Genomic DNA, 16,323 nt, shown 5'->3' with positions numbered 1-16,323 from the left:
TTCATTCAGTTGCTCTTATTTTTATCTAATTTTATTCTTGTCTGCTATCTGTTTAGCCCCGCATTGTATTTGCATTAGAATTAAGGAAGGCCCTATATTTCCGTTGGCTTTAGTGTAAGGGATATCCATGTCCCATTCGAATAAGAGACAAGTTACATTGATGATGACCGCTACCCTTAGCCCATACTAAAGAGGTTATAAACTTATCATGTTGAGTAGTGCCAACACAATTCCTTACTACACTTAAAAAAGGGATAAGTTTTTCCATAGTATAAAAAGGGTATTCCTTGCCAAGGGAAACTCGGCCCTATTATCCCCAGCCAAAGCTCATACAGTGAAATCTAGTTCCTTCCCTTAGGACTTGTCGTATTGTTTGCTTGCGTGATGTTCATAAATTGGAAAATAGGTCCAATATTAGCCAAAGTACTCGCTCATTTAAACCAAAAATCTCTATTTTTGGTTATGACCTTAAATCGACACCTTTGATGGGTAAACCCGATGAGACCTATTATAAAAATGGGCGAGCATGAGGGTAACCCCCCGAACTTCTCCTAGTATCCTAAATCTCTTGATGGTTAGACCCGACACTTCTCTAAAATTAGTCGGCCCGCTTGTAGGTGATCGATATAAGGTAAACTTGATAGGATGCCATGGAAGCGGATCGAATATTTTCCAAGAAAGTCGTGACCATGCGTCGAAAGACAAGAGAGCGGATGTGGTTACCCCCTGTTATCAATCACGTCAGTACCTAGAACCTGTGGGAGATTAAGACTAACCATGGACAATGAAGGGAAGTGAGAGTTATATGAAAATTTACAAGATCTTTGCTATGTGTTCACATGCCAATTTGTGATTACTGTAAATGCTCCTAACCCCTTTTCTTTTGTTTCTAACTTGACATGCATGAACAAGTGTACATACATACATGCATACACATTTCACATGCATACACATATATAACCCTCTTTACTTACAACCACTTATCTTCTTGATGTTGGGAGATGCCTATAGACTTTGAGACTTGGATAGAGTTCACTAGCCTCAAAGACAAGGTCAACATCCCCGATTCAAAGGTCAGAGCTTTGTTTCGGTCCTTTACGGATGTGACGAAAGAGCTTGTGGCCGTAACTAGCACTTTGAAGAGGGAAAGAAGAGAAGCAGCAGTTGCTGCAGAGGAAAAGGCCAAAAGGAGGAAGCAGAAGGCCTAACAGAAGGCCCAATGGAAGGGAGACTTGAAGCCAAGATCCAAACCGAATGCTTCGAGCAAGAAGAAGAAGAAATATGCTAGGCCCCTAGTGTCATACTCCAATATTCTCTGTAACCTCCGAGACAAGGAACTACTGCCTACCTGGCCTGCCCCTAGCATAAGGATATTTATCTGTGGCGACTGTGGAGACTCCGAGTATTGCATGTACCCTTGCACCTTTGGTCATGCAACAAAGGATTGCATCCATCTGAAGAAGGACACTCAATCTCTATTGGATAAGAAGTTGAGCACCAAGGACTCGATCTACGATAGAAAGGTGCCGAAGTACTCTGATTAGGGAGCCTTATGGGCAGTGCTCTTTTGTGCCAATGTGCTAGCTTAAGGCTTTAATTGAATTTTGTAATAGAGAACTATGAAGTCTCTTAATTTGCAAAAGTTATTGCAATAAACTGTTCAGTTTTTAATGAAGAATGTGTCCTTTTTCTCATTTGTTCTTAGCAATCAATAGGTGAAGAAGATAACATGCATGTTAAACATCATGCTTTTGAAGTTCTAACTCATGTTGGTAAATGCAACCATTTCGTCATTGCTTAGGTTAGGCGAGGACGCAGAGAGACGGCAGAAGTAGAGGAACAACATTATGAGGTAAAAGCCCTGCAAGAGGAAGTTACAACCATGAGGAGTTAAGTGCAAGACCTCATGAAAACTGTTAACTAGCAAACTGAGCTGATGAAGCTGTTACTCTCCATACTAAACACTGGAATGCCATGAGCAGTGGAATAGAACCTAGGAATGGTGCTAGTGCACTAGCACCACTAACTCCTTGTCACTTTGGACTTCACCACTTCAACGGTGGAAAAGGAAAAGCCGCCTACTAATAATTCATATGGGTTTACAGATGGCGACAATGAGATTTCGGCAAGACCAAGCAGTTTAACTCTGACCCCATCTCCAGCATCTATGGACCGTAAGTTTATCGAGATGGCAAGACAGTTGGAAAGGATGCAGAAAATGCTAAAGTTGAAGGGTTTGGAGACGATAGAGGACATCGATGACTCGATGGCGTTAACTTCTAAAGGAAACGTGAATTTTCCAAACCTGCAAAAGTTTGAAGGGAACGAAGATCTGCATGCTTTCTTGAACTCTTATAGAGTGGGATGTTGACATGCGCTAATCTGACTAAGCAGCAAATAGTAAAGTATTCCGGGCTGTATCTGACAGGCTCTACTGTGAGATGCTACTCGCAGCTGGAACAAAAGGTGAAAGATGATTGAAAGGACATAGCTTAGAGGTTTGTTAGGCAGTACGAGTATAATACAGAGGTGGAAGTTAGTATTCGAGACTTAGAATCAACTCGGCAACAGCACAACGAGACAACTTCGGACTTCATTCTTCGGTTTAAGGCCAAGGTAGCAAAGATGATAACGCGGCCAATTGAAAGGGACTAGGTTTAGTTTGTAATTAAGGGCTTGCTGCCTCACATTTATGAGAGACTAGCCATATATTTAATCAAGAGCTTTGAGGACTTGCGAGAATGTGCGTCCAATGTAGAGGAGGCCGAATTAAAAAAGAGCGCCTACAGATGGAGCATTGGGAATGTCTCGAGTTCTAAGGAGGTGAGTGTGTCCGCAGTTCAATACAATGCCCTGACACAACCCCATAGATTTTCCAAGTTCCAGGTGCCCTTATCGCAGGTCATGGTAAAGTTACAAGAGCACAGGCTGCTGAGGCCGCTGATTATTCGGCTAAGGATTGTTCAGTTGGGGGAAGATGCGGGGCCTTATTACCAATACCACCAGATTAATGGCCACAAGACAAATAGCTGAAAGAGCCTCCGTTATGAGATTTAGAGGTTGATATATGAAGGAAAGATAATGGACCCAGAAACAGGAAGGCGAGCCAACCCACTCTTGGAAGAATGCGTGTTTGCAATAGCCGAGGTATTATCAAAAACCCAAACAGAAGGAAGAGAGATTGGGAAGAGAGAGAGAGAGAGAGAAAATTAAAGAGTGGGAAAAAGAGAAGTATAAATATAAAAGTGATGATAAATGAGTCACCATCATTCACCTGTGGGACAGCTTCGGGACCCAGTCCTCCATGACTGTAAGTCTCGATGTCTAGGGAAGCGAGTAGAGAGAAGAAAATCAATTGGGGGAGAGTAGGACCCCTAGACATCTTGAGGGAATTCGGCAAGACAATTCAGGAGCTAGTGAGCAAGGTAGTTGAGGGTATCACCTGACGAGGACGGGTGTATAATGACATGGGCAAGCAGTCAGTCACTAATAAGAAAGAAAAGAAAATAGAGAAAGAGAAAGATGAAGAGAAGAGTGAACACAAATCGAGTGAAGACGCCTCGCTGAGGTAGCTCAATGATGTGCGTAAAATACACACATCTAAATGGGGTTTTTAAGATTGATTTTATGGACATTTGGATGTGAATTGGTCTCAACACTCACCCTATACGTATGTTTGTTTGCATTAGGTCCAAAAGAGGTCAAAGGATGATAAAGGAAAGAATTGGAGCATAATTGGACGTCAAAGCTGCCAAAACGAGCTAAGTACGATCATGAGGAAGCTGAACAGGGCCGTGTTGGTTTCAACACTGGCCGTGTTCCCAACACGGGCACCAACACTACCGTGTTGGGTGTCAACAAACATAAAAGAAAAATAAGTTCTTAGCGAGCACGACCATAGAGAGTGACACGGCCAAGAACATCAGACCGTGTCCCCAACACGGCCAGGAACATGGCCGTGTTGGAGGCGACAGGGGTATTAATTAAAAGAACAAAGAGAGGAAAGGGAGGAGGAGGCTAGGGTTAGAACGTCCCAAACCCTAATTTTTCTTTCTCTAAGGGTTTTCTAAGCTGAAACCAAGAGAAAAGGAGACTTAGATCAAGGTTTCAATCGGATTCCCTTCGAAGATTGAAGATTGGGCAAGGTTCGTCGATTGGTTTTCAAATCGAGTAAGAGGAACAAGGATCGATTCAAGATTGAGCAAGAGGGCTATTTACTCTCATCCAAGGGTGTAATCGGGTTTTCTCTACCTTTACTCATTGTTGTAGTTGAATTCTTGTGTATTTTGATAATGAACATGATTAGCTAGATGGATTAAATCCATTGGGATTTCTTTACTATGTTGGCTTAGTATTATATTGTTGGATTGTTTGGATTATTTTTGTATTCTTCTTGCTTTCAGTATTAATAAGATAATGCATTATTCATGAGACGTTGTGAATTGTGTGGTTAGATTGCTTTGTGTGATTGAGAAGTCCATTTGGCAATTGGAATTTTGAATAGCAAGAACTGGTTAATAATCGCTTAGAGATAAGGATAATTAACTAGCCGGATTAAGAATTAACAAAGCTTAATAGAGGCGGATTAAAGCTTAATGCTAATTTAAGAATCAATCGTTAGGAAGAGATTCCAACTTTAGGTTATTAGGTTTAGGAATTCGGTTATCTCGAGAGAGAAATCGAATTAGGTTAAGAATTTATCCACGGGTAGCATAATTAGACTCACCGATCCTTTATCTTTTGTTTGATTGCCAACTAGTTTAGATTCCCTTTGGGTTTTTCTTCTTGTCTTGATTATTTCGTTTATCAATCACTCTTGCTTCTCCCTTAGGACTTAGCTTGTAGCTATTAGTTAGTTTAAAAATTATTTATCGCTAATTTTAGGTTAATATAACAAAGAACAAAGGAGTAACTCTAGGCTTTCACTTTCCCGAGGAATACGACCTTGATACTCGTCATTAGTGCTAGACTGCATCGATAGGTACACTGCCTTAGATTGTAGCTAACACAATTTAGCCTATCACTCAAGAAGACCTAAGCCAACATCTCGGTCTAGTAGTTGTTAGAGGCGTCCCCTAAGCACAGAAAGACATTGACTAAGACTTTGGATCAAATAGTGGTGTTAGTGGAAGCAACCCCCGAAGAGTTGGTCTCGATTCTACGGTAGACTACTGAAGTGATAAGCTTTACGGATGAGGAGTTGCCACCTGAGAGAAGGGAACATAACCATATAGAGGCCATAGTTAAAGGGATAAGGAGCCTGTGTATGATGGTTGATGACGGATCAGGGATCAATATATACCTCTTGAGGTTTCTGGGTAAATACGGGCTGGAAAAGACCGATCTAGAGCCCACCTATACTATCATCCGAGCCTATAATGAATCAAAAAGGCAAGCTTGTAGGACCTTCAAAGCTTTGGTTAAAGTAGGGCCCATCGAATTAGTCACTGATTTTGTGGTCTTGGATATATTGGTCTCCTTCGCAATTCGCTTTGGTAGGCCTTGGTTCCATGCTTTGGGCGACATCCTATCTACCCTACACAAAATGGTTAAAATCTTGCATGAAGGAAAGGTGGCAGCAAACAAGGCTATCGAAGTAGGGATATGGGTAATCAACACCATCGAAGAACGGGTCCTGACTAGGTTTTAAATGGCTATGCTAGAGCCAGAAGAGAGAAAGGACGAGAAAGATGAGCCCAAGAAGGCCATTACCGAGATACTATTGCCCTAAGTCTGAGCTAGAGACACTCCGGCCATGAGAATGATAAAGAAAATGGGGCATACCCCTAGGTTCGACCTAGGTAGAGGCCGAGGCGGAGTTAGCTCATAGGACGACCTGGGGATCGAGGGTAACTCTAACCCTATTGGGATGAAAGATAAGGTCCCACCAACTAAGAGGATAGGAAAGGGAGGTCACCTATAGGGAGATTCATACAGTTCGTGAAGGAAGGAGCCTTCTCCCTGTATGATGGTAAGTTAGAGCCTTGGATTAATGGAAAAGGGAAGTCTCGCCCAGGGTTTGAAATCTTCACAAAAGAATTTTGATCTTCAAGCGTTGAGAGGATCGAGCAGGTTCGAGAGAAGAAGCTCGCCATGGAAGCCAAGATATTGACCATTACAGAAGGGAAGTCGAAGAAGAAAGAGTCAATGCCAGCTGATGAAGAAATGGCTGATGTGGCCGCTTTTATTGAGAACTTTATTTATGATGTATTTTATGAGGACGTGTTTGTCCCTAATCTTTTTGACAATGCAGGCGAGTTAGTCGCTAAATTTAATGAAATACATCTCAATTCTGCTTACTTGTGTGGTGTTTTGTCTAATGGTGATTTGCATTTTGATGATCATCGCATGCATATTTGATATTAATTCCATACCATGTCATTCAAGAAATTTAGGCACAGTTGATTCTCTTCAAGAAATTTCATTAGGGTCTAACTGAACTCCTGAAGAAAAAGAGAGAATAACAAAAACATTAATAAGAAGACAAAAGTGCTTTGCTTGGTCGTATAAAGACATGCCAAGGGTAGATAGAGAGATAGCCGAGCATAAGAATCCTACTTACCTAGAGGTCAAGCCTGTCAAGTAAAAGCTCCGTAGACTTCGACCAAAAAGTGCTCAATTAGTCAAAGATGATATCCAAAAGCAGTTAGAGGCCAATTTTCTAGAGGAAGTAAAGTATCTGACATGGTTAGCCAATGTGGTTCCGGTTCCTAAGAAAGACATGAAGGTTCAGGTTTGTATGGATTATAGAGACCTCAATAAAGCCTCACCCAAAGATGACTTCCCTTTATTGTATATAGACATTTAGTGGACAACGCAATATCTTATATGCCATGCACTCCTTTGTGGATAGGTTCTCGAATAAAATCAAATAATGATGTCGGTAATGGACAAGCTTAAAATAGCCTTTATCACAGAATGGGGAGTATTCTGCTACCAGGTCATGCCGTTTGAACTTAAGAACGTTGGGGTTACTTATTAGAGGATGGTTGTCATTGTGTTCCACGATATGATGCATAAAGACCTGTAAAGGACATGCAGAGGCTTTGGACCGGTTCTTAGAAAGTGGAATAGAATAACCTTCGGTTGAACCCTAAGAAATCTATATTTGGCATAACCTCGTGAAAGCTGTTGGGGTTCCTAGTAAGTGAAAGAGGCATTAAGGTGGATCATGATAACGTGAATGCTATCTGAGAAATGCCAGTGCCAAAGACAGAAAAGGAAGTCCACGGTTTTCTAAGAGGGGTCTAGTACATCGACCGCTTCATTGCCAAACTCACATTGATCTGCTAGCCCATCTATAAATTCTTGAAGAAAGGTCAAAAGGAGGTTTGGGATGAAAAGTGCCACATGGCTTTTAAGAGGATCAAGGAATATCTAATGACTCCACTTGTCTTATGACTGCCACAGCTTAGGAGAAGCCTCATCCTATACATAGAAATAGAAGGAGAAGCCAGGAAGGGGTCGAACATGTCGTGTACTATATAAGTCAGAAGCTACTCCCCTACGAGAGTAAGTATAATGAGGTGGAAAAGGCGTGTTTAGCAGTGGTATGGTCGGCGAAGAAGTTACGACACTACTTCCAATCCTTTCATGTTCAAGTGGTATCAAGGCATGATCCTATAAGATATTTGCAAAGGACGCCGTCTCTAGTTGGGAAATTGGGAAAATGGATGATCATGCTAACAGAGTTCGACATATAATACCTCACTAAGAAGGCGGTGAAAGGCTGAGTGATGGTAGAGTTTTTGGCATAAAACCCAAGCGAAAAGGATGAGCCTTGTGACTTCGAATTCCCGGATGAAGGATTAGCAACAATTTCAGTGGTCGATTGGAGATTGTATTTCGATGGGGCTGTTAACCGAAAAGGGGTAGGAATCAGGATAGTAATGACAACTCTGATAGGTGAAGTGATTTTGGTGGCCAAGAAATTGAACTTTTGGGTAACGAACAACATAGCAGAGTATGAAGCATGTGCATTGGGTCTGAAAACCTTGCTCACCATGGGGATTCGCGAGGTCATAGTATCACAGGTCACTAGCAACTAGTACTTGAAAGAGGAAAAACTGAGGCCATACCATGAACATGTGAAGGAAAAGGCCAAATGTTTCAAGAGATGCAGGTTCGTGCATATTGGGAGAGATTAAAATTATATGGCAAATGCCTTAGCAAGGTTGGCATTAGTTTGGGAAAACTCGAGGAAGTCTAAATTCAAGCCACTCATCATCACGCAATCATACGAGCCATGCTACAAGAAGGGGAAAGAATGGGTTAAGAGCACCATCGATAATGGCAGGTCGTGGTACTTTAATATCTAGAGATACCTAGAAGAGGGGGTGTATCCAGAATAGGCCGTAGGAAAAGACAAGGCAACCCTTCGCAAACTGGCCCTACACTTCCTCAGCCCTTAAGGCATGCTTTATAAAATGGGTTCGAATGGAGTACACTTAAGATGTGCTAATGAGTAAGAAACATAGACGGTAATGGAGGAAGTCCATGCCGGGATATGTGGGGCTTATATGAGCAGCCCTTAGCCAAGAAAATCTTGAGGCAAGGCTTTTTCTAGCTCACCATGGAAAGCGATTGCATTCAGTTTGCTAGAAAGTGTCATCAATGCCAGATCCACGCTAACCAGATCCACCTATCGCCCTCTTATTTGCACGCTATGTCCTCTCCATGTCCGTTCTCAGCTTAGGGAACAGACATAATTGGAGAGATAAGGCCCGCGTCCAATAATGGGCACCCGTACATAGTGGTCGCCATTGATTACTTCTCAAAATGGATTGAGGCCAAAACTTTCACACGTATTGGCACCAAACATATGGCTAAGTTTGTTAAGAGAAACCTAATGTTCCATTGCGGAGTTCCTCATCACGTGTGCTAATGAGTAAGAAGTATAGAAGGTAATGGAGGAAGTCCATGCCGGGATATGTGGGGCTTATATGAGCAGCCCTTAGCCAAGAAAATCTTGAGGCAAGGCTTTTTCTAGCTCACCATGGAAAGCGATTGCATTCAGTTTGCTAGAAAGTGTCATCAATGCCAGATCCACGCTAACCAGATCCACATATCGCCCTCTGAATTGCACGTTATGTCCTCTCCATGTCCGTTCTCAGCTTGGGGAACAGACATAATTGGAAAGATAAGGCCCGCGTCCAATAATGGGCACCCGTACATAGTGGTCGCCATTGATTACTTCTCAAAATGGATTGAGGCCAAAACTTTCACACGTATTGGCACCAAACAAATGGCTAAGTTTGTTAAAAGAAACCTGATTTTCCATTTCGGAGTTCCTCATCATGTGGTTTTAGATAATGGGGTGCAATTCCAAATGAATTCAAGACCTTGATGGTGAAGTACAAGACTAGGCATCATAAGTCTTCGACCTACAAGCCACAAGCCAATGGTGCAGTAGAGGCGGCCAATAAAAATGTAAAGAAGATACTGGCCAAAACTATGCAGACTTACAAAGAACTAGGCCGAGCGGCTCCTGTATGCTCTTTGGGGTTATAGAATGACAATCCGTACTTCGACAGGGGCAACACCTTATTCATTAGTTTAAGAGATGGAACCAGTATTGCTTGTAGAAGTGGAGCTACAATTATTGAGAACCATGGTGGAGGCCCAGATACTGGAGATGAAATAGGCTCGAGGTAGACCTGAGCAGCTGACCTTAATCGATGAGAAAAGAATGAGAACCATGTACCACATGGAGCTGTATCAAAAAAGAGTTGCCCAAGTATTCAATAAAAGGGTCAAAGATAGGCCACTAAAAGAGGGGGATTGGGGGTTAAAAGAAGTTAAAGCAACCGACTCTGATGCTAGAGGGAAGTCTAGACTAGATTAGGAAGGGCCATATGTAGTAACCAAGCTATTCTCCAAAGGAGCAGTCAAGATCTCCGACCTGGACGGAAATGAATTTACTCAACCTATCAATCGTGACAGGCTAAAGTTATACTACATCTAGAATGAAGAAAAATGAAAAGAATGTATAATAATAATAAAAAAGTAAATAATAGAAAATATAGCCTACTAATCAAAAAACCTGAAAAGGCTGGTCAGGCAAAAGTCAGGGCAAAAGAGAGAAAATAATCAGCTAGAAAATCTAAAAAGACTAGCTGATAACGGGAGTGATATCATGAGAAATCAAAATATACCTATATGGGCTTTTACTAAAATGAATGAAATTGTTTAGAATTTTTATCAAGCATGTGTATGTCTGTTTACCATCTTACACGTTAACTAAAAGAAAAATAAAGCTAAACGTCTAAGTAAAATAAATGAGATCTAAAAAGAAGCACAATTTCTATTTTTTCATCTTTTTTGCATCTACATCTGCATCCTTAGATAGAGAAGCTAGTTCTCAAGTCTTCTTGAATCGGGCAAAGCTAAGAGAAGTAGAAATCTAAAGCTAAACCCAAGCCTTTAAATTGTCATCGGTGGTCAGATTACCCTCGAAGTTAAGATTTCGCTCTATAGCTCAACGGGGCAAAGTCTTGAAGGAGTATAGATAGTGGATGCTCGTAGTCCAGGTAAGCGTATGCAATCACCATATACCATGAGTGTGACACGCTTGATTCTGCACCAAGGGCAGGTCCAGCGAATAAGCGTATAAGGAATGCCCTTCATCTAGGAAATGCAGCCATCATGACCTCGTGGGGTAACAACATAATGGGTCTACACGTGCTTTGACTCGTACTTATCGATATCCCTCGGGGTGGTCAATATTTGAATCTTCTCCCGTAGCCAAATTTTCAAAAAGACATAAGATAAGAAAAATAGAAAAAGAAATAAATAAAAAAGAAAGGAAAAATAAGCTAAGCTGAAAACCCAAAAGGGCGACTTAGGCAAAAATAAAGGCTGCTAAATCTAAAACCCTAAAGGGCAGGTTAGGCAAAAGTTAAGACAAAAGCCTACTAAGTTGAAAACTCGAAAGGGCAACTTATGCAAAAGTTAAGGCAAAAGAAAATAAGATAAAAAAGATTTGGATGTCTACCTGTAAGAGAACGAGGCTACCACCAAACCGTTGATGGGTTTTGTACATATCTAACCCAATGATGGTTTCGGCCAAGATGACTGAAATTGGATCTGCTCCATTCTCCACCTTGTCAATAATGCTAGCAATTCTAATATCTCCCTCTTTTTTAGGAGAAGTCAGCAGAAATTGGGCATAAAGACAAAAGTGCAGCATTCGGATCCAAGATGGGGTGCCCTTCTCCTTCTTCTTGCAGTTAGAGATTAATGAAGTAAGAGTAATGTGCTCGCCAAAAGAATGGGAAAGTACCTCAGCTAGGGGCATATGTCGAATAAATCCACTAGTTTGCCAAGAAAAGGCTCATTAAGTTTTGGCAGGGAAATAGGATATATGGAATCCATGGGAACACCAAGAATAGTAGAAAATTCTTTAATCATGGGGCATAATTCTTATCCATTAAATCTAAAGATATGGTCCCTTGGGCATCTAAAGTTGACAGTAGAGTGGAAGAACCCATAATCAAGTTTGATATCTTGCATGGCCTTGAAAGATGAAAGATGGAATTTCCTAAGTTTGATCCAATCATTACCGATTAGGGTTTTAAGAAGAGTTTGTAGGCTTTTGGCGCTTTTCTGAGACATATCTTTTGATTTTTGAAGTATGAAATTGCGTATGAAGAAGTAAGGAGGACTCATGATTTATATAGGCCTTAAATCAGTGTCTAAATCGGACTCTACAACTGCAGAGTTGATGTGCGTAAAATACACACATCTAAATGGGGTTTTTAAGATTGATTTTATGGACATTTGGATGTGAATTGGTCTCAACACTCACCTTATACATATGTTTGTGTGCATTAGGTCTAAAAGAGGTCAAAGGATGAAAAAGGAAAGAATTGGAGCATAATTGGACGTCAAAGCTGCCGAAACAAGCTAAGTACGAGCATAAGAAAGCTGAACATGGCCGTGTTGATCTCAACACTGGCCGTGTTATCAACACGTTCACAAACATGGGCCGTGTTACCAACACGGGGACAAACACGGCCGTGTTGGACATCAAAGAAGAAGTAGATTTTAGGGAGCACGGCCACAGAGAGGAACACGGCCAGGAACACCATCCCGTGTTGAGAACACGGCCAGGAACACGGCCGTGTTGGAGGTGACAGGGGGTATTAATTAAAAGAACGAAAAGAAGAGAAAGAGAGGAGGCTAGGGTTAGAACGTCCCAAACCCTAATTTTTCTTTCTCTAAGGGTTTTCTGAGTTGAAACTAAGAGAAAAGGAGACTTGGATCAAGGTTTCAATCGGATTTCCTTGAAGGATCAAAGATTGGGCGAGGTTCGTTGATTGATTTTCAAATCGAGCAAGAGGAACAAGAATCGATTCAATTGGAGCAAAAGGATTTGGGGCTGTTTACTCTCATCTAAGGGAGTAATCGGATTTTCTCTACCTTTTTACTTATTGTTGTAATTGAATTCTTGTTTATTTTGAGAATGAACATGATTAGCTAGATTGATTAAATCCATTGGGATTTCTTTACTATGTTGGCTTGATATTATATTATTGGACTGTTTGAGTTGGTTTTGTATTCTTCTTGTTTTCAGTATTAATGAAATAATGCATTATTCATGAGACGTTGTGAATTGTGATGTTTAGATTGCTTTATGAGATTGAGAAATCCGTTTGGCAATTGGAATTTTGAATAGCAAGAACTGGTTAATAATCGCTTAGAGATAAGGATAATTAACTAGCCAGATTAAGAATTAACAAAGCTTAATAGAGGCGGATTAAAGCTTAATGCTAATTTAAGAATCAATCGTTAGGAAGAGATTCCAACTTTAGGTTATTAGGTTTAGGAATTCGGTTATCTTGAGAGAGAAACCGAATTCGGTTAAGAATTCATCCACGGGTAGCATAATTAGACTCACCGATCCTTTATCTTTTGTTTGATTACCAACTAGTTTAGATTCCCTTTGGGTTTGTCTTCTTGCCTTAGTTATTTCATTTATCAATCACTCTTGCATCTCCCTTAGGACTTAGCTTGTAGTTATTAGTTAGTTTAGAAATTATTTATCGCTAATTTTAGGTTAATATAACAAAGAACAGAGTAACTTTAGGCTTTCACTTTCCCGAGGAATACGACCTTGATACTCGCCATTAGTGCTAGACTGCATCAATAGGTACACTGCCTTAGATTGTAGCTAACACGAGTAGCCACTCATCAAGTTTTTGGCGCCGTTGCCGGGGAATTGTTTGAAAACTAGAGTGAAATTTGCTATTTGTTAATTTAGCCATTTTTTTTCTTTCTTATTATTTTATGATTTTTATTTTTATTTGTTTATTTATTTTATTTTATTTGTACGTATTTATTTAGCTTAAGTTTATGATTCAGATAGTGAATGATAAGGAGGTTCAATGCTAAACTCAAAATCTTTGTATGACGCATTGGAAAATGAGAATAGGAACCAAGAGAGTGCTAAAAATTGGGATGCCCGTGCATCTTTAGATGCTCGAGTGGAATCATTTTGCAGGGCTACCGATCAACTCTCTTCTCCTATCCTTTCATCTCAAGTCTTTTGTGAATTTTGTTGTGGTTTACATATGTGTAATGATTGTCCATTGTATAGTGATGTTGCTCATTGTTCTTATAACTGTGAACAGGTGAATTATACGGGAAGTTGGCCAAATGACTCGTATGGAAGCACCTATAATCAAGAGTGGAGCACTCATTCACCCTTTGGATGGAGCTTAGATGGCTAAGTACCACTAGGAATTCAGCAACTACATCAGCAGCCTAATGTTGCACCTTCAACTCAAGATGAAGAGTTAGTGTCAGAGGAGCTGATGATGAGGTTCATAACAAGTCTTGAGGAAAGATTCCAACAAACAGAGAGGATACTTGAAGATCAACAAGCCTCGATTAACAACATAGAGCATCAAGTAGGCTTAATCTTCAAGTTGCTAGTGGAAGAGCAATTGAGAACTCCATCAAATGCTGCTGAATCTGAGGAACATTTGAGCGCCATCACTTTGCGTTCAGGTGAGAATTTTTCTGGTTTATCTATTATGTTTGACGATGATGCTTATGTGCAGGATGACTCTTTGAACATGGAGATAGAACCAGAAAAGGAAGAGGCAAACATGATCCCTTTGAAAGACTACCAACAAGAATACACAGTTGATGATGCTGAGTTGCAGTTAGAGGAATTTTTGGTGGATTTTCCACAAGTCCCTTCGATGATGGAAGATGAGCACGAGTTGTCCAATGAAGAAGTCTTGGAGGAGCTCGAGTTTCTCCTAGCAAGTGAACCAAGCCAAGGACTGAAGAAAACCATCAACACTCCTGAAGAAATTGCCCAACCGTCGATCCTTCCAATTGTTGAAACTCTAGCTTTCAAATTGGAAGAGCCCCTAGAGCATCATGACTACGTGCAAATATATGAGGAGCGAGTTTTGCCCATCATACTGGCAGCTTGCTTGACTGTCGGGAAGAGGAAGTTGACGATTATCCCTCTAAGCGGATATTTGAAGCCATTTGCTTGGAAGAAGGATGGATGGTCGCCAATCCCCACCGTTTGCTTTTCACCATGAGTCCAGCTAAGAAGACTCATCACATCAAAAAGAAGCGCTTTTGGGAGGCACCCTAAATTCTATTTTTCAATTTGAATACTTTACCCTTGCATTGTGAACTTAGTTGATTAGGTTTTATAGTTGGTTTTTGTTAAGTTTTATTTATGTTGAGTGTATGAGTTGAGGATTTATTGGTTTTGCAGGTGAGAAAGAGTGAGAAAGTGCTGAGAATCGCAACTTTTGCATTATCTGGAGATCACACGGGCGTGTTCAAGACCGTGTTCAATAACACGGCCCGTGTTCTGATTGAAGAAAATCAAACTAAGATGAACACGTTCACAGAATCTAACACGGGCATTTATGCCTTGCCGTGTCCACAACACGTTACCATGTCAAAGACTGTGTCCGTAACACGGGCGTGTTCTGAGAAGTGGTAAGTCAGCACGTTTTTATTCGCTTAACACGGCCCGATATCCATACCGTGTTCATGAACACGGCCCATGTTGTCGAACACGGGCGTGTTCCGCACACTTGCCTATATATACCACTTCATTCAAAAAAAAATTTTGCTCTCCCCTATCTCTTACTCTCTCACATCTTATTTCTCATTTCGAAGGCTTTGGATATTGCGTTTGTCAAGTAAGTACCCTCCAACTTCATTTTTCATTATTTTATTTTGATATTAGTTTGAATTTATATTTTCTTTGTGTTTCATTTTTTTTATTTTTTTTATTCTTTTTTATTTATTTATTTTTTGTTTATTCCCTTATTTTATTATTTGGTGCATGCATTTATATTCGTGTTTGTGCTTAATTTTCTTTTATTTTCTTTAATATAGTTTATATACTTAACTTGCTCATATTTTCCGTTTTTCTTTTCTACTATTATTTATGATTGTGATTAATTCCTTATTTTTCTCTTTATCATTATTGTCGGTCGCTAAACAATAGGCTCTGTCATAGATAGTCGACTCTGTTTGTATCTATTTTATATTAGCATGTTGGTTTGCCTTGTGATGGATTATGGCGAAGTAAACTCCATATGAATGAATTGCAAATTTAATTAGTTAGCATTAGTTGGTAGTGTTGTGGATTAAATTTTCTTTGCAGGACATTGAGCAGTTTAATTTTATCGAGTTAAATTGTTTGGTTTGTTCATTTTATGCCGTTAGGCTGCCAGAATTTTGTTGATCCTTAGTACTAAAAGTTTCCTTTTCAGGTACCATGTCCACCAGACGAGGATCAGGAGTTTATAAGAGGAGGCGGACCGATGGTTCCTCTTCCTCTCGATCGTCAGGCGCTGCACCGACTAGTTCAGGCCAAATTAGACCACCGCAACGCCATCGATTCCTACTTTTCCAAGGGCAACCCACCTTTGAGCAGAGATATCAATCGATGAGGCACAAAGATTTGGGAAAGGGGGCGTAGGATAGGCTCGGCACCGATATCTTGAGACACCCCATTTCAACATTTCTTTGACATTGTTGAACCAACATAGAGGGAGTTGACTGTGGAGTTTGCCAGCACTTTCTTTCTGCAAAGCCACTTACGGGACTTCTAACAACCGGATGCGATCAGTTTCAGACTAGCAAGGCAGACTTTCACGATGAGTGTACAACAGTTTGGGGTACACTTAGGCTTGTGGACTGAGGAGGATGCAATTTGGAGAGGTTTATAGTCGTATACACCGCTGGTGTGTCATATCCGCAGATGTGGTACGAGATTTCGATGACACTGAGGGTTCTGATGCCGGCCCAAGGCGTCTAACTTGCCTGAGGGACTAC

The sequence above is a fragment of the Ricinus communis genome, chromosome 6, assembly GCF_019578655.1.
Source record: "Ricinus communis isolate WT05 ecotype wild-type chromosome 6, ASM1957865v1, whole genome shotgun sequence".
In the NCBI taxonomy this organism is placed as follows: domain Eukaryota; kingdom Viridiplantae; phylum Streptophyta; class Magnoliopsida; order Malpighiales; family Euphorbiaceae; genus Ricinus; species Ricinus communis.
The sequence above is the reverse complement of the archived record's forward strand: the minus strand, read 5'-3'. Positions refer to the sequence as shown.